The 19,865-nt window shown below is 31.2% G+C and overlaps 1 long non-coding RNA gene across 1 annotated transcript; it reads right to left on the minus strand.

Annotated features, from left to right (window-relative positions):
• Positions 1 to 5,469: 5,469 nt before the first annotated feature.
• Positions 5,470 to 6,081, minus strand: LOC139907059 (uncharacterized). The gene is made up of 2 exons (XR_011783373.1): positions 5,793 to 6,081; positions 5,470 to 5,730 (listed from the first exon to the last, which is right to left on the minus strand). It is a non-coding gene; the product is annotated as an uncharacterized lncRNA (long non-coding RNA).
• Between the last annotated feature and the right edge of the window lie 13,784 nt (positions 6,082 to 19,865).

The raw sequence follows: 19,865 nt of genomic DNA on the forward strand, positions 1-19,865 counted from the left end.
TTGGTTGAATTAGACGTAGCTCTTGTTATGTTGTGAACAATTCCCAATAATTATTGAATAATAATTCAATAGTTAGGGACAAACGTCCCAAGATCAGCTTACTACCAACTGATTAACGACGTGTGGGATGTATGATAATATATTGAGTTGGAAAAGAGTGATAATAGATGAAACGTATGTCTTTTTAACTGATAAGATAGTATCTTACTGATACCATCAGCCAACATTGCAATTTTTTACACTTCAATAGATTTTACAAGATATATCTTGTTTTCAATGTCTTTTTTTTTTTGCGGCAGACGCGATATATCGTCTTTAAAGGAAAAAGTTTATAAAATAAAACAAGAATAATTTCAGTGAATTTGAATAGAGTACTCAGACAGATAACCAGTTGGTATTGAATTAAAAATAATAAGTTCTTATCTTGTCAAGTTGACAAAGTGGATTAGGTTGTGACTACGTAGCGAAAAGGAGTCTATAAACTTCAGGAACTTTTTAATAGATGGGAATCCATTATCCTGATGACTTCAACGGAGATGAACGATAGGGATTCATGGATTTTTTTTTTTAGATTTAGCCTTCCCCAAGGATCGATCCATACACTGATCCAAGATCCATGGGTCATCAATTTCGTCAAGATTATTCTTTCGCAGTAGATTGATTACTCCACGCGATTTCCCCTCTCCAAAGATTCAAATATTGAGAGCTGTCTCTCAGGAATAAGAGCTACAATTTTTATTTTATATTGATACAGACGTGATTTTTTTTACACAAAATGAATGTTATTTTTTAAAATTTTATTTCCCCCGCGAAATTGACAAGAATTGGAAAAATAGATCAATGGGTTAAGGAATGAAAGGTTCATATTCCACAGTTGCTATCCTTTCTTTATAAATTTTGTCGATTCGATAAAGAATGATTAATTTATTAATATTTTATTACCATTGGACTTCCGATATTTAATATAAATGAATGTATTCATAATCGGAAAATGTTTGCTCCATAAATACAAAGAGGATCTACAGACTTTCAAAATAATACTAAAGGTCAAAATTTGCTTTACCCATTATTTCTGCTGAGAGATTAGGTCAAATTTTAAAATAATGTAGCTTCATCTATAATCTACGTGCTGTGAATAATGTTTTTATTTTTTGCAAAGAATGTACTTTTTAGTCCATAATAATGAATAATTATCTTCCTTTTTTAAAACAAATATTGCTCCTTGCTCCTTTGATATAAGACAAGAATAATCCCTAAACATCAACGACTCCAATGTATTACTTTTTCAGCTGTAGATTTGTTTAATATAACTTCTTATTGGTTTAATTAATTAGGGGTATCCACAGGATTCTTTATCTTACGGACAATAATTTTAATTTGTTAAGTTATAAGTATATCTTATTATTAAATTTAAAAAAGTTTCAATAAATTTAAAAAATCCAAAGTTATTCGCAAAAAATGGAATTTTTCGGAAAGAAACTTCAAATATGAAATTTCATCTATAAATTTTTTTTTCAAATACTACAATTTTCGGAGAAAAATTTAAAAATCTAAAGGTATTAATAGAAAATTAAATTTTCTAGTGAAAAACAAAAATTCCTTGATTTTTTTTTTGGGTGGGGCAATCCTCATTTATTCAGTTCATTTCACTCTTACGACCAATCCTATCGTTCCTTAAGACTTTCGGTCATTGGAACCTGTATCTAATTGTCAGTCCTTGGAATTTTTCTAAAAATGTCGATGGTTTTTAAGCTAAATATGTAAGCTATATAATCTAATTGTGAATAGCATTGCAAATATTATAACAAAAATATACATGTAATACCAAGCTAAATTTTACTTTTTCCTTAGTCATATAATAACATTCTACCCAAGGTTAAAAGAAATACAAGGTTAGACTATCATGTCATCGGGCTTGCTAGAAGTTTCAATCAAATGTACTGTACCGACAGCTGGGAAAAATAGGCAGATTTTGAGAAAATATTCAACCACTTATAGTCAATGACGTCACTATTTCTAGAATTTTCAATTTAATGTATCGTACCGACTGCTGTGCAAGAAAACCAGATTTTGACAAACCCGCAACCACACATTACTATGACGTCAATATTAAAAGCGTGGTGGTAGTCAAACATCAATCGTACACGCGTTATGGTATAACCTTGTATTTCTATTAACCTTGATTTTACCTATTATATAACAGAATAATTTATAAAAGAAAAAACACCCTCAATGACGTCAAGAGGGATCTATTTGACCTTCTTTAATGACCGACAAATGAGACTGGACTGGACCACGGTCCTCTTCCTAAATAATGAAGGATACAACACTAAACATGGATTACACAAAGGAGGATTAGGAACTTTTATGTGTGTTATACATTAGTCATTATAACAATCCCTTCTTCTTTTCTATTATTATTTCTATATTTACACCAATGAATAGATAAGTTAATATAACATTTTAAGAGCTACTTCACTCTCAAAATTAATTCAACAAAAAAAATTTAATAATTGTGAAAAATGCTAAATTGTTGTAATGCCCTGGGATGTCAAACAGGTCATTCTGGTTATAAAAAACGGAAAATATATTAAGATCATTCAAGTTCCCATCGAATCTTAAAGAAAAAGAAATGGATATAGGGCATCAAAAAAGTTAGGACCAATTATACTTAGCCTTAAATTTTTTTAAAAGAACTCTACACCATCAAAGAGGTTATATACGGTAGTTATATTTGTAAGCAATTTTCTATGAAGACATGTGAAAAAAGATATCCTTCGAAAATTAATTATGCATTCGGAAAGCAATCAATCTTTATTTGCTCTTGCAACAACTCAGAAAATAGAGCTGTAAGACTTAATAAATGTAATATTCAAAGAAGAATGCAAATTTAGTATAGTTTACGTAACAAAGCAAGCCTTATTACTGGAAACATGTTATCTGTATTTACAATGAATTTCGTTATAGGAAAGAGATCATATTAAACAAAGTCAAGATTATAACCATTTCCGGTTCAGCGGTTATATCGGTCCTGGTCTCGGTTCTTTCACGGTTTTGGTTTAAGCTTTATCGGTCTCGGTTCTTTTTACACAGGCTCGTTTGGTATGAGGCACTTACAACAAGGGGTGTCGCTAGAAAATTACGTCCCAGGAAATGATATTTGATACAAACAGGGATTCAACTAGAGTGCGTAGTTCCCCAAGTTCCAGCAGGGGCCTCAAAAACTAAGGTTGCTTACGACAATAGTTTTCAAAGTGGGGCTGTGAGGAGAGGCTAGGAGGAGGGTGGAGGAAGAAGGAGAATTGAGGATTCCTTTCAGTCTACACATATATAGTAGACAAGTTTCGTATAAATAGTCCTATAGCTACGCCCTTAATTAAATATTACTAAGCAATATTATAATAGAATATCGAATAAAATACTATGTATGATTTTAATATTATGAATATACATATAAAGGGTGACAAATAAGGATTGTCGGGTTCCAATTTCCGACTCTTTTTCATTTACTGCTTATTTACTGCTATTGTTGATCCAAAAGGATCGAAAGAAATGGTTGCTGCAGTACGTTTTACACTTTATTCTCGTCAAAAAAATATTTGAAAAGTTGTCTGAGTCATTTTTACTTGCTGCTGAATAAAGGGAAAATTTACTCCCATATTTACCTTCTTCTATAGCCATATTCGGAGGTCAGGGTGACTGCTGAAGCAAAACTACGTGGTGGCTCGACTCAGCAAGTTGTTGCTACTGAGCTTGGGGTCAGTTTAAGGTCCGGTTAGAGATGTAGGGCAGCTCACAAGCGAGGAAATAGTCAAGAAGAGAAGCCAATTCTAGGTAGTCCCCCTTGAATCTCCCCAATTGCCAAGCAAGTCATCTCATTTAGTCTTTGGAATAGACGCCAATCCATAAAAAACTGTCAGCTAGGCTGACACCTAAGTGTTACGAGGTTATCTTAAGATATTATGAGAAAATAATTAAAGACATCTGTTGGTACTGGTGATGAAGTGATCTTCATGTACTAGACTGCAAGAAGAAGAAGATTGATAGGGTCTACTATGAGACCAAAATTCTTGAGAAGTTTGTTCTGCTTGTTATCACTCGTTCGAGCTCCAAGGGAACCATTCTGACTCGAAAAATTGTTCCATTGTCATGTGAGGTTATCTTCATGTAAGACATTACTCCATGTCATGCTCAAAAATCTACTCAAACGTGGTATTCTGAGCATCTAGCTTTTGGGAGAAAAACCAATGGTCTGGTAAGAGTTCAGACTTGAATCCAATCGAAAATCTTTAGGGCATCATGAAGGATAAGTGAAAAAGTCAAAGGGCACATCGAAGGAGAAGCTTATCAAACAGTTAAAACAAGTATTGGGGGAACTTTGGATCCTAGAGTCCTGGAGAATCTTGCTACCGACATGCCCAGGAGGATGAAGGAAGTCATCAAGCATAAAGGTGGATTTACTGGTTGATGTAACACCTTTCCATGCTTTGTTATCAAAGAAATACACTTCTTTTTCCGACCCAACAATCTTTAATTGGCACCCTCTATATGTGTAATTCTGAATTCATTTTAAAAATTATGAAGAACCAATATGAAAATAATAGTTTTGCAGTACTTGAAAGAAAAATAGCAGTTGATATGGTTGACTTATTTGGCTAACTACCAAATGATTTGTGGCTTTTTTTTTTTTTTTTTTTTTTTTTTGTAGGAAAGGTTATAGGATACGTAAAGTTGATAATATTGTAGAGAAAAACGCGTGCAAGGAGAAGAGGGGGGGGGGAAGACATATGGTATCATTGTTTAAAATACTGATGTGATTATCATTTGCCTGCTTTATTATGATTTTTGAGGGTATAACGAAAGTATTTATTAGCAAAATGTTTAATGAAGATATGCCACGTATAATTAACTCTGCCGTTTTTTATCCATTACAGTAGATTTTATTACAATCACACTCCATGAAATTGTAATTCATTATGAACCACATTCTCAGAATAATAACTAATGAAACGACAAAGTAGAGTATTTTATAAATATATTTGAAGTTCCAAGTTTAAAAAAGAAGGCTTTAATTAAATATAGTCTACACACTAAAAAATATACCATCATACATTTATGTTAAATATACAAAATTAAACAATTGGAATCATATAACTAATAACAATAAATTATATATACAGAATATTGAAATAATAGATTGATCCAAATAATATTTTCTTGTTCTGACATCAGAATCCAGTTAAATATGTTATAACTTTAGGTTGCAAAACACAAGCAAGGCGTGGATTTTAATCAAAAAGATCATCACCCCTCTTCTTCATGTGGAAGTTGCTATATACAGTTGTGCACAGGATTGATATATCTCTACTGATGAGATCTAACTAATTATTAATAATAAAGTAAATGTCAAAATTATAAAATTAGACAATAAATATACTAATAAAAAAAAATGTTAGAAATAAATCCATCTTAAAGATTTAGAGCAAAAGCTAATTATGTATTAATGTCCGGCGATATTACTCCTTATTAAGAGCATCAAAAAAGATTTTTTCCCCGTTATTTATGCTTATATAACAACATACTATTATCATGAAGGATATACACAATTGCTAATTATAATGCTACACCCTATGCAACTACCCCCGTTGTTGTGACCATTTAAGCAGTTGTTTTTGCCTTTTATGAGTTTTCTGAACACCATTTCTTGGAGTCTATCAACCGTAGCTAAGCCTTAAGTGATAAAAAAATAATATTTATTGACTATGTAATATTGGAAGACCTATTGATCATACCCAAGTCTTTAAGTGAAGAAACTAGTCTCAGACAAACTAGTTGCGAACCATCCAAAGCTACTACCCCCGTTGTTGTGGCCATTTAAGCAGCTGTTTTTGCCATTTAATGAGTTGTGTATCATAATTCTTGATATGTTTAGCTAAAATAGAATCATATTTTATGTTTAGATTGAAAAAAAATTGAATACTTACTGTTAGATAGTACAAAATTCAGAGTTCCATTTCGAAATTAGTAAATATTTTATACTTTTTACTGATAACTTGATCGTCATCCAGACAGAAGGCGACGTTATTTTTGGCATTTTATTCAGTTCTCTATCGACTATCAGCATCTAATATTATATTAATATTGAATAATAAAGGCGGGAATGATAACGTTCTTGATTGATAGAAGAAAATGTATATTATTTAATCAATGGTGTCATGCGTATTTATTTATTTCTCTTCGCACGCTTTTCTATTCTTACCAAAATTATCACCCTTGATGATACAATATAGGTAACGACATTTTTCATTTACATAGAATTATGTAGATAGAATATTAAAAGCTTATAATTTACCAAAAAATACAAAAACCAAAATAAGCACAAGAACTGAGACTGATAAGTAAAATATTGCGATTATATAGATTCGATCTTGTCAGTTCCGGATCTAGTGGTGCAAGAATCGGAACCACTAGAACCGATAGCCCGAAAATGGAACAACTTTTCTATATCCAGTCAACTCTTTCGAACTAAAATCAATATTTCTCCAGATAAAAGACTTAGTTTTCAATATTCAATAACCTGGCCGCTTTTAAATTATGCTAAAAAATCATTTTTACAATTATAAATCAACGTTTTTTATTTAAAATTCGTTTTAATCCCTTTGTATGATTGTTCCTATACATATCATAAGATATAACGATGTGGTAATCATATCATATAAGTATACAAGCATATATATGCATGTACGAGTAGATATTATTCTATGTGGACAAATATCTACTTTTATTAACCTAGTTAAATATTAGTATAACTTCTATTGAAACATTGCATCATAGGATACAAGCTTTTCTCCTTATTAAATACTGTATTTGTATAGTTGAAAAACAATGGATCTACGTCCCTCTTACTGAGATAGTAATGATATGCAGGTTTCAGAAAGGAGTTGCCTCCATAATATTAAGTATGATGATGTAAGACCGTTCATAAGAAAACGTTCTACTTAATATTTTTATTTCAGAAGCATATAAACTACATTATAAGGAAGGCCAATCGAAACTTGGGAATCATTCAAATAATTTTTAAAACTTTTAACCCATCGGTTATGAAGAAAACTTTATCAACTTTATGTCCTTCCAATCTTAATGTAAGGATCAGAGATCAAAAATCCCTCCAGAAACTATCGGATAAAGTCTTTAGAAAAGGTGCAGGCTAGGCTTGTGTCGTTTCTTCCTTCATGTGGAGATATCGACAACAATTAATTCAATATCAAAGGACGTGGCCTCATTACTCTGTTAAATATATTGGCTAATTAGGATATTATTATCTCGATCGTATTTTAAACAAAAAGATAGACCTATCTCCCCTCACCTGGATACTAAACAAAGGAAACCTCTTCCACGAAACGAGACTCTCTGTTCACAACACCATTTTCCTCCCAAATCCAAAAATAAACATTTTCAAGCATAGTTTTCATTATAGATCGGCTTGTCTTTGGAATTTATATCTCTATGCATTCGTCAGGGAAGTGAGGCTGACCTCAAGCGGTTTTTAGTTAATTATTTTTTGTATGACATATTTATGACGTGAGGGGACTTTTGGGCGAATTTTTTTTGCCAAATAACATTTCACCGAAGGCCAAATTTGGCCAAAAAAGTATGTTTAATTTATTGATACCTATATAGGATTGTATATTTTTATTCAATGGAAAATGATAGTTTGATAAATAGGTATTGTTCGTATACTATAAACTTGATAAAGGTAAATTAATGAGCGTTCCTTTTCAGCAAAAATATTTTTATGTGGTTATACTCTTTACCGTTAAAGTACTTTAAATAAATTAAATAATAAACACACACGACATCAACTCCTACAGAAGAAGTGTCAATCACTTCTCCGTTATCATTCAACATTATGGATTATGCATATTGGAAAATACTCAAGAATTAACGAACCAACATAATATCTTGCAAGAGCAGTGACATTTCTATATATTTTTCCCCAGCCATATGTACAGCAATTAACCAAATTAGATCATTACATACATAAACTTTCCAGAAAAAAAATTAGGAGCAGTTTCATTATTCATTAAATATTCATATAGATTTATTCAATAAATATGTAAATCAATGGATGGATTTGAACACTGACAAAAAAAAAAAACATAATATTAGTAACAAATTAATAAATTTGAAGCCGGATTCTCATTCTAAATAGTAAATTGGATTAAATGAAAATATAGAATTGCAATATTTATAATATTTGATAAATATCAAATAAGACAATTATTAAAAACAAAATCCAAGTACCTCCAGCTTACTTATTTCATTAGAATGGTTGATTGTCGTCTTTCCTTATTATTTAATTTACTTTAAAGTACTTCAACGGTGAAGAGACATACCACATTTTTTGTCCTTATATAATGACTATTAATTAATCAAATTAATATTAAACATTTTTCTGCAAAACAACACCCTGATTAATTTTCCGTGTTTCTGCACAAATATTTTACAGCATATAAACAATATCTATTTGTTATACTATCATTTTATAATGAATTAAGATATACAATCGTATACATCAATATATTAAAGATCGTTTTTTTCATCAAATTTCCCAAATTGTTCTTTCGGCAAAATGTCAGTTCGGAAAGATGTAAATTCGGCAAATTGTCCTTACACAAAATGTTTGTTCTGCAAATTGTCCTTAAGCAAAATATTTGCGCCCAAAAGTCCGTTCACGCAATAAATTAAAATCATTTTTCTGTCAAATGGTCCTTCGGGGAAATATACGTTCGGCCAATTATCCTATAACCGTATTTATATATCTATATTATTTACATTTTGGGATTGTTTAATTTTGTTAATTTTTTCAAGGAACTGTTACGTTATTTTTAAAATGTTATTACTTATCTTAAATGAAGTACATTTACTGAGAAATATATTTTTTATATACTCACTGTAACTGGATATTAATAGGCTTTGCTTATCACCACTGGTCTATTTTTATGCAAATAAAAATGAAATAATTGCTTGAACAAGAAGAATAGGACTCTACATCAATGCAGCGTCCCATTTGAAAGTTATAATATTTTCATGCAAATCTTATTTTTTAAAGTACGTATACGTCCTTTACTTTTGTTTTTCAATTATGTTACATCCTAGTTGTATATCTATATATCCATGTAATTATAAAAGATAATATATTTATGTACATGTATAATAATCCTACAGAATTTGAAAAACATAAAAAATTGCAATCTACTCCCATTAAAATAAATGAATAAGATCTATAATTGTCTTCATGTAACCATAAAGGCATATTACATTTATATTTTCCAAGGTAATTTTACAAACTGATGAATTATGGGCCATGCCGTGAATAATACTTCCAAATGGTAAATAATATTTGTAGTAGGCTTATAAGCTCTAAGAATTCAAGTTTTTGTGATTGTGGGCAACTGTGTTTTTGTTTTACATCATTATTAGCTGAATAACGAAGTTGAACAAATGTTATGTTTATGCCTCTGTCTGTTTGTTTGTTAATCAAAAGGATTACACGAAAATTTACCGATCGATTTTGATCAAATTTAGTACAAAAGGGATATAAGGTCACAATACGAGGCTATTGAATTTTGATAGGTCAAGGTCTGAGTACTCATTCATGTTTAAAGCTGTTATAATTATACTTGCATTCCTTAAGAGAGAAAATGTAGGCAATAATGCTAATTGTAAGATTTCTTAGATAGCTGGTTTTTTTTTTTTTTTCTTAAGGTGTTATCATTACTTTTTAATTCCTAAAGGGTATAAACTCTAATGTATAATTTTAGTGATGGCAAAAAACTGGTTCACCCATTCAAACATTTACGGGAAAGAGAATTGTGATGAAAATTTGGTGTATTTTTTAGCGTGACCATTTTTTTGGAAAGAGTAATCTGATGAAGGAATTTTTTTTTCCTAAGCTGTTGTCAGTATTATTTAACTCCTGACTAGTGAACTTCCTATTCAACTATATTCAATTTTTTATTTTATTTAATAGCCGTTTATTGAAATTTGTTCAACACTTTTTGGAAATTAGTACATTATATTTAAAAAATAAATCAACTCTTGGACACAAATATGTGATGTAATCTGTGACTTTAGTCAAAATATATCTATCGAAATATCAACAGCAGACAAAAAAAAAACAATTATTGTATCTAGACATTAATTCCAGTTAATTAACACCCTGTTCTCATCCTGAGTCTGTAAGCAAGTTTGTCGTGAACGAGAATGGAATTAATAATGTTCCTTTACTGTTTAAAAAAAGTATAATTATGGTTTAATTAATAATCATTATGTAATTATATGGAATAGAATATACACAATACTTCGAATGAGGATAAAGAAATGAAAATTTGTTTTTATCCTTGAACTAAAACTGATGTTTGTCTTTTTTAGATTAGGTTTATGTAGGTGCACTAATATATATATATATATATATATTTGTAGGTTAGTACGGAAATCTTGTCCTTGAAAGTCCTATATGTACTATGATTAGTTAATTAGTTATGAAACTATATGTATGGTCTGTTTTAAATCCCATGTTTTGATTTCTTCAAAAATGACACATGTCGGTTTTTGAGGGTTTTAGCGGGTGAAAAGTTGATGTGTCGATTAACGGACAATTTTGCTTTAATAATATAGAAGATAACTCCAAGAAAAATCATCAGTGTTACTCTCCATTTTTCATGAGCACACTTGCACGTAACTACTCAACACTTAAATGTTCTCTCCTCAAGAATAAAAAAGTACTTATACAGCTTTAAAAAAATTAACATGATATGATTAGAAAGGGAGTACTGTAGTCTCTAGAGCGCTCCGTGACTAAGCTTTATCTACACATGATCGTTCCTAAACCTAATCTAAAGTCACATTATGTAATTTTTTTCTTTTTTATGAGCTTCTTATTAATAATGAGTCCTCATCCAATACACAAAAAACAAGGATACATATAAGCTTTTCTTTATAAATATGGATTTGGATTCTTGTATATTTTTGCTCATGTTTTTTTTTGTTTTTTTAAACAAACTAATATAATTTGTGTATTTCTTTATTGTGAATTTGACTATTATTTTGAGCCGAATGAAAATCAACTGAACCAACAACAAATTGTGTTTTTAAAAAAAGTCCCCTTGACGTTTCGGACATGATGTGAAAAAGGCCTTGATGAGGAACTGCTTATCCGTATTGGCAACTCTCTCGAGAATGGAAGCCTGAAAGAGTCGACAGTGTTATTTGCACGTTTATTGAATGTATCACACATATTAATTCAAGTGGTTGGGATCCGGCGAGCTAGGAAGCAACATTTCCTATTACCAAAACATTCAGGAAGTCTGGAGTGCATTTTTGCTCTCAGAACAATCATGAATTTTCCTTGTAGATATTTCCGACCCATCACAATCCTTGAAAGCCTTCACAACATCGTAAACAGTTGATTTGGGGAGCCTCGTAAAATTAATCATCTCTTTGGACGTGCGCCCAGCACACAATAATAGCTGCTCAGCGTTCGTATTCAGAGAACTTCCCAAGGATTTTGTATTTTTTCTTATAAAGTTTTGTCAGTTGAATATGATGAGCAACCTTTCATAAATATAGATCTCAGGATTGCTAAGATATTGAGGTCTAAAAACTTCTCCAGATTTAAAATCATCACCCGTATATAAATATAACTAATACATAATATTTAAGGGAAAATCTATGTGCATATCATTTTTGGAATGGACTCATTATTACTTTTTCTCGAGGATGTTCCATAAATCCAATTTAAATGATTAATCATTATCTACTTGTGCCTTACTCAGTTCAATTTCTGCATTTTTTAAGTCTATCGCATCCATTTTTGCAAAAAAAAAAAAACAACAACACAATAGAGTGTTTCAAATTAGACTTAAAGATAGGACAGATCTTTATTTTCTCGCGTCAGGTCGGTTCAGACATTCTGAGTCCATATTCGGGTACCATAACTTTTCTATTATATTAATTACCATCTCATTAGTGTTGAGACTCGTCCCAAGATTCTATTTTTTTCGGTTTGTGCTTAAGTTGTATTTTCTAAGCCGATGTGGACTCATACTTGAGAGCGGTTTTGACCTAAGAAAGGAAGACCGTAACACAAATACTTCTAAATGACTATTTAATGACTCATTAAATGACGTGTCTTCCAAAGTGGCTAAAAGCCAGCTGTTGTACATTCAATTCAATTACTCTCTCTCAAAAAATTACAAAAGTAATTGCATTCATAATCGTTTTTCGTTAAAAAATATGTCAGAATGTATGTTTTCATATTTTCATTTGTTATTTTTTTAGTTATTTATGTCGCTTTTAAGCCATCTTATTCGTAGTATGCTTAATGTATGTATATACCTATTTTTCTGTAGAGTCACTAATCAATGTCATGAAGAATATATTTTCGCATAAATAAATCATTATTAGAAAATGGTTCCTCGTAAAATTAACCAGATATTCTTTGAACCAATACTTTCTGCGTAGGCTATGTAATTTAACCCTCGACCAAATATCAATTTATGGGATTCATTCACTCAGCTCTAAGATATACCTACCAAGATATTTGCAGGAATATACATTTTTTGAATGTGTGAAGTTGGTGAAATAATGACTCACTAGGAAAGGATATGAATTATCATTCACTGGCCTTTTGAAGTACAATCAAAGGATTTATGATATCAGAAGAAACAAATGACTACGTGAACCGGATTCGTTCTTTTATAAGATGAAATTTTAGCCTATGTAAAAAATGTGAACACATGGAACAAAGTTCTTTGTATAGTTGTAAAAAATATGACATTGGTCGCGTGCGAGACTTTTTGTAGTTTCAACCTGAACAGTGTTAATTTTTATTTTGCAAAGCTATTATTTTTTTGAAATAATGAAGAGAAGAGAGAACATATAAGTATAAAGTAGGGACCAGTGCGTGAAAGACCATTCGAAGAATGTTTAGGAGAAGAGCAGTTTAAATGTCATGATGTTTCATTAGATCATCCACAAGCAACTTTGACGAGGGAAGATAATAATATAAACAAGGAAATATAAGCAAGAATTAATCCGATTTCGATCCTCAATATTGATCTGAGTCTAACAAGGACTTACAATTTACAATTATATGAACACAGGGAAATGTTCTATCCTAAATCGTGTATATCAATGAGTAGTAGAAAAAGGAAGTTTAAGGAATTCAAGTATAAAAACAATATCTAAGGAAAAGAAAAATCCTTTTTCAGTTTGCCAATCACAAAAAAACAGGCCACCCAATTTTCACCACTACTTATAAGTATAAGTCCTTGTGTAACTCGAAGTAGAATTGAGGATCGACATTGGAGTATATGTACACTGTACAGTAGGGGGTATCACGGGAGCCCCAAATTGAGCTATCAACTGATATAGAATAAAAAAATAAGATATTGGCAGACTTTTCTCCTTTTCATAAGTAATTTTAATCTTTTTCGACTATTATCGCATTAAATCGGGGGGGGCGCACAACGTTTATTTCGCTGTAGAAGTAAGGGATCTACTTGAGCAAAAAATAACGTATCGTGCAATATTATTTTTAAAGCACATAAAGCTTTTTTATAAATAAGAAAAAAAAAGTTTATTTCATTATTTTTTTTTTACTTCATACAGAAACCTTTCCGGACAAAAAAGGGAGGGTAAGTTAAGGTACATTTTTTTCTCCGGGATTTTTTTTAGTAAAACGGATTTTTATTTACCATTCGTAACTTTTGAGGGGTCAGAATGCGTGATAGCTCAATTTTGTGCTCCCGTGATATCCCCTACTGTAGAGTGTGGGATTTCTGTTGCTTTCCTTCATCTCAAAATAGCTAATTTAATTAAAAGTTATGACGGCTAATGACAACTGCTTCCAACTAATCTAATGAAACATCATGACAACTAAGTTGTTCTCCTCCCAAATATTCTTCAAATTATTTGGGTGAGCATGTTTAAGCTTAGTTTTTTATTTTACATAGATTCCTTCTATATACATGCATAACATCCAAGTATTGAGTAAATACGTGTGAGTGTACTCATGAATAACGTAGAATACTAATGATATTCTCTTGAGGAGCTATCTTAACCATTATTATAATAAAATATGCCTATTTGTCAACAAATCCTGGGTACTACCGTACTACCGGGAGTTTAAAATATCTGACTAAATTGCTCCCTAGTGGCTTCTTGAATCTAATACAAAATTTATAGTAACATAAATGGACTGAATACTTTTAAAGTCTTTTTGATTCAGAGAATTGTATATAATACAGATGCGAGTATAAAATTGTAGATTTTGTTACATCGTAGTCGGGACTTTATTTTTAGGCTCTTAGTCGTGACGTGGTAGGGGCAATGGGGGAGGCTTAGCAAAAACCGGTGATTACATATTATAACATAAAACAAACAAATTGACATACAAAATTAAAAAAATGTGATTACAAGCTAACATAATTGAATATTATCCAGTTGATAGGATAGAAGTACGTTATATTGAGATCGTATTATTGTACTTTATTAATCGTACCGTTATATTTTATCCTATAGTCAGTTCACAGCAATCCACTAACGGTTTGCGTGCTCCATACAACATATATTTGTTGATTACTAGATCTGTTTAGACTTACACAATTAAGTGTAACAGTAAGAAAGATTATGCGCACAGATGTAATTAAGTCACCAGGCCTCAATACCTCTCAATAATATCTCAGTTCAAGGAAGAATAGATTAAATGGCTGAAAACAAAGAAGATAAATTGTCTAGTATTATTACTTCAACATAATTTAGCTGTCAGTTAGATGAGTCCATTTTACTAGGAAACGAATGTGTGCTTCTTCCTTATGTTTGTTTTGTCAAAGATGAAAAGTTGGTTGAAGAAATGTTCTTTGTAAAGAAATATTATAACAAAATACTGAAGGAGAGTCAATATTTGAAATCATTGATAATTTTATTATAGAGAAAAATAAACCATTTGCTCACATTCTTGCAGTGCAATAGATGTTGCACCATCCATGAAAGGTCGTGATCGTTCCTATCTTGAAAAGCTGTAACTAGTATACTTGTTGTGATTTGTGCAATCATCAGGTAGTATCTGTTAGGATAGTTGCTTATTGTCAGATATATACACACAATTCAATTAAATTAATCTGAAGTTGCAAGGAAATTATACGAATCATTTTAAGTTCAATCTGTTATCTCCGCCTTCCGATCTAAGTGTAAGTTATTCAAACGAAATTTAGCCCGCAATAAACTTTAACAGTTTCCAAGCCACTATGAACTGGACAAAGAAAATAATATCTCAGATTATCATCTTCAAGTGTAGGTAGATCTCCTGGAAGAGTTGCAAAGATATCAGAATTGACTTTTATAGCTAATAGTACCAGACTGGGTTGTTAATCCATTCTTAGAAGTCCGCAGTGCAGAATCAAGAGAGATAGAGCAAGAATGATTTTTAATCAAGAACGATGTTTTGCCCGCGCATCATGCTTCCTTTTTCTTTCTCGAAATTGGAGACAACGACAGCGGATAGTATAAAATCAATTATTGCGGCCTTTTAATTTTTTTAACCTTTTTAATCTTTTGAAACAAAGAATATATTATTCGAGAAGGAGGAGAGGGATACCAAATCAATCAAACTTAATTGTTCGAATAAGTTTCCACATAAGATTAGAGAATCATTAGAGTTTGTACTACATATTTCTATTTATGTAAGTTTACCTATATTAATTTTCTGTTACAGGAGTTATTAGATTTGATGACATGGAAGTTCCTCTTCATGATACCAAATACATTCATCCTGTAATTATACTGTATTGGTGTATGGCAGATAAAAGAAAAAGTTGTAGTACTTTACTTAATTAGATGTGATCTCCTGTGGTATCATCCCTCTCTCCACGAATAACCTCCTCTATATAATGTGACCTACCATTTACTTTCATGATCCCCCAAAGTGCTAAACAAATATCTCGAGGAAGTATGACGTGCGGGCAAACTTATATCATGAACCCAAGAACTATATTGAGCCAAGCCCAAAGTTCAAGATATCATACCAAGATTTTTGGCTACAAAAAAAAAGTATGTGACCTCTATCTAGCAATATGAAAGATAGTGAAAATATATTTTATTGCATATTTGGTAGAACAGCCAAATACAATAAGCCCATTAACTTATATGTGTTTAGAAGGTTATATTGTTCCCCGACCAATGATCTAGAAGTATGTTCCATTAAAAGAATAAGGGCATTTCATAATGTGGTCATGAGATCCAATTTCAGTATTCAGTGAGTTATATAACGTGTCTGAATTGAAGGAATCATCTTTTCTTTTGCAAACATTTTGATATTTTTCATGAAAAAGTCTTTAAAAAGTAACATGGATTAAACTTAAGAGCCATCTAGTCAGTATAAATTAAGATGTAATCCGAACCATCATTTTTTCTCATTAAAAAAGAGGGAAGAACATCTATATTAATAAAGCAAAATTTGTCTGTATGTATGAAAAAACACACTGGATGCACTGTAGATAGTGATTTATGATGTATATCATAAACACATTTTGATCTAGGAAATAACAACGGGGTCGTATTAATGAAATATTGCAGCCGTGTGCTAATAGCATCGAACGTATGTACCGGGTGCTCTATAAATAGTGCTCCCTGATTTATATCACTGTTATTTTTTTGATTTGAGAAATAAAAATGTAGTTGCATTAATGAAATATTGCAGGTGTTTGTGTTTTTTTTTGTCTTTTATGTATATAATAACTTACGTGGGTTAACAGTATGTGTTAAGATTTGAATAAAAGGTAAAAAAATTGTATTTTAAAAGGAATGTTGTCTGTTTTTGTTAGTGAGTGTTCTGAAGACTAAATCAACATAATAAAAAAAACATATCATTCTCTTATTCTCTTTCATTCTTGAGGAGAGAACGTCTAAGTATAGAGTAACTTGGTCTGAGTCTCCTCATAAAAAACGGAGAATAAACTCACAATTCGTTTGGGAGATATCTTCCATATTATTCAAGCAAAGTATGTCTGTTTGTCGACTCCTATAAAGTCCGAAACTACTGCTAGTAAATAATATGAGCAATACTATGTTACTTATGCAAAATGTCGCGTTCAAGATTTTGAATTACCAACCCCTGCCCTATATCCGTGATAGGTCCATAAATGCAAAATCCTCTTATCATTTTATGTCTTATTTTGCATAATCATTTTTGCAGAATTTAAGATTATGCAAAAAAAAAAAGTTATCCAACTCATTACGCAGATATGAGTTTGTTGTATAATATTCAAAAGTCAACATTGTTGACCTGAAAAGGTCAAGAAGCATGAAAATCCACCAAGGGCAATATAAAAATTATGAGCATTGATCCAATGTATTGTGTATGACGGGCAATTATTTATTTAAATAGTCATCATCCTTAATTACATGAGTATTGCACGTAGAGTAAAATATTTATGTGAAAAGAGATAAAGCGCTGATGTAAAACTCTGCAAGAAGATTAAAAAATCTTCTTGTGTATATTATTGTACACCATTAAATTAGATGGTAGACTTGACTAACTCTTACTTGATTAAATCGTTATCTAACATTACACTGGTGTCCCCTTCTTTTTAAATTAACTTTTTGGAGCATATCTTAGCTGCAATTAGCTATTACTGATTTGGATGACCTACCATTTAGGGTTTTTTTTGAAAATATTTTTTGGATCCTCAATATTTCTACAAATCAGAAAAAACAAATCACTGGTAAGATTGTTTTTGAGATATTTTGTATTGACGAGCCTGTTCTCCTTTATATAGTCATTTATAAAATGTTGATTCTTCTACCCCTTGATTTAGCTTTCAAGCTTCACTTTTATAATCCTATACTCTAAATCCGGAACCACAACAGACATCAATATCTTTGCAAGCCTCAGATCTATGTTCATGAAATTGTACTCATCAAATTCAGCTGACAAAACTGTATAATAAAAATACAAAATTCTTTAGATGTCCTCAGAATTCAAGCACTGTGCAGCAGCCATGTTTGTGTGCCTCTGTACGGGAAAAACTCCGGATTACGCAAATAACTCCATAAATAATGATTCTGGAGAACTTAAATTCATGTTAACAGATCCGGTGTAATGCTATAATATTAAAATGGTGCGGTTTGTCTAGATCATGTACTTGGAACAGGATTTATTCCAAAAAAAAACCAAAAATTTTAAGGCTTTATGTTTTAGTGAAAGAAAATGTGGGCTTCTTGTTGTTCTCCGGATCTGAATCCCTTGGACGGATATGTGTGTGTATAAATGTCCAATAAACGACATAACACCGTTGACTCCTTGAAATCTTCCATTCTCGAGAAAGTGGCCAGCAAGTGCAATGAGTTCCACCTGTCCCAGCTTCAGGGCTACGTTGGACACTGTTGTTGAAGTTGGTGATGGCTGGTTTGATGGATTGACTTCACTATGTACTCCGTCACGTAAGAATAAAAGATTTCTAAATTGCTGAATTAATTTTGGGAAGTAAATTGTAAATTACATTATTCTTAAATTTTCCAGAATTAAAATCCCCACCCTGTATATTATGCATCATTGTTGATCTAAAAAATGACTCTTTCCTCTTTTTTTTTTTTTAAATACAAAGTTTCGCGAGGATAACAGATAATTGCTTATGTAAAAAAAGAAGGAAATATATATAAGAATTCCCCGATCACTACATCAACAATTTTTTATAAGCTGCTAATTTATCTATTCATCCGCCTTGATATCCGTGTAAGGAAGAAACATCTATCCCTAGCCATTTTAGCGATTTATGATTTTATTTTCCAGAGTTATGTATTTATTCCGTTGTAAGTATATAGATTTTGGCACTCCGTTATGACAAATTCAATTCCGGAGCATTGGTACACTTTTCCTCTGATATAAGTTTGAATTCAAAATGTATATCCTTTTTTCGAAAGAATTTCATATTTTTGAGACTTTATTTTGACATCCCAAAAACTATTTATAGTATTTTTCGTAACGAAACCTCTACCAAAAATAAATGAAACTACTCTATCGTGAAATATCATATATTAACTTCAAACTTATGGAATTATTAATGTTAAACTTAGAAACAAAATATGAACTTTTACTTCATACTTTTTTGGTAATAAACTTTTCTTAATATTTTTTAACAATAAAAAAAGTCATATTATTATTAATTAAAAATGTCAGTTTTAAAAAAATAAAAAATATTATTATTGGTACAGAGTCCTGTTGTGATAACTGCTCCCAAACTAAGTTTTCTATATTTTTTTTATTTATTGAAGATTACTCTAATATGGAGTCAAAATAAAATCATGCAGTACCAACCCTGAAATTTGTAGATTCCTTTAATGTTTTACACTCAACTCCCGTTTCTTTCTCGTAAAATTTGAATAAATTAACAATAAATTTGTTACAAAATATATAAATAAGATGAATGTGTTTGTTTTATTAAGGTTCCTGAATTTATCTGCTTACTAAGGTTGGGACAGACTCTTAATTCTCCTCAGGGACGTTCTACCACCCTTTTTTCGCCAACTATAAATAGATGCACCCACTTTTTCTTGGTGCACTACGATTCCTTCATGTTTGGGTTTCCCTCATAAACCTCTCTTATCTCCTCGAGCTTCATTTTGGTGGGCCTTCTACTCTTGGGTATGTTCATAAGGTAATCCCTAACAGACAAACGATTAATGACCCGACAGACGGTGGCTTTGCTGACATTGAGGGTCGTCATGATATCAGAGGTGATTCTCCCATATATGTTGGGTGTTTCATACGTCTAATAACTGTTTATTTACAATATGCACAGCAA

This window comes from Lepeophtheirus salmonis, chromosome 13 (assembly GCF_016086655.4).
Source record: "Lepeophtheirus salmonis chromosome 13, UVic_Lsal_1.4, whole genome shotgun sequence".
NCBI lineage: Eukaryota > Metazoa > Arthropoda > Copepoda > Siphonostomatoida > Caligidae > Lepeophtheirus > Lepeophtheirus salmonis.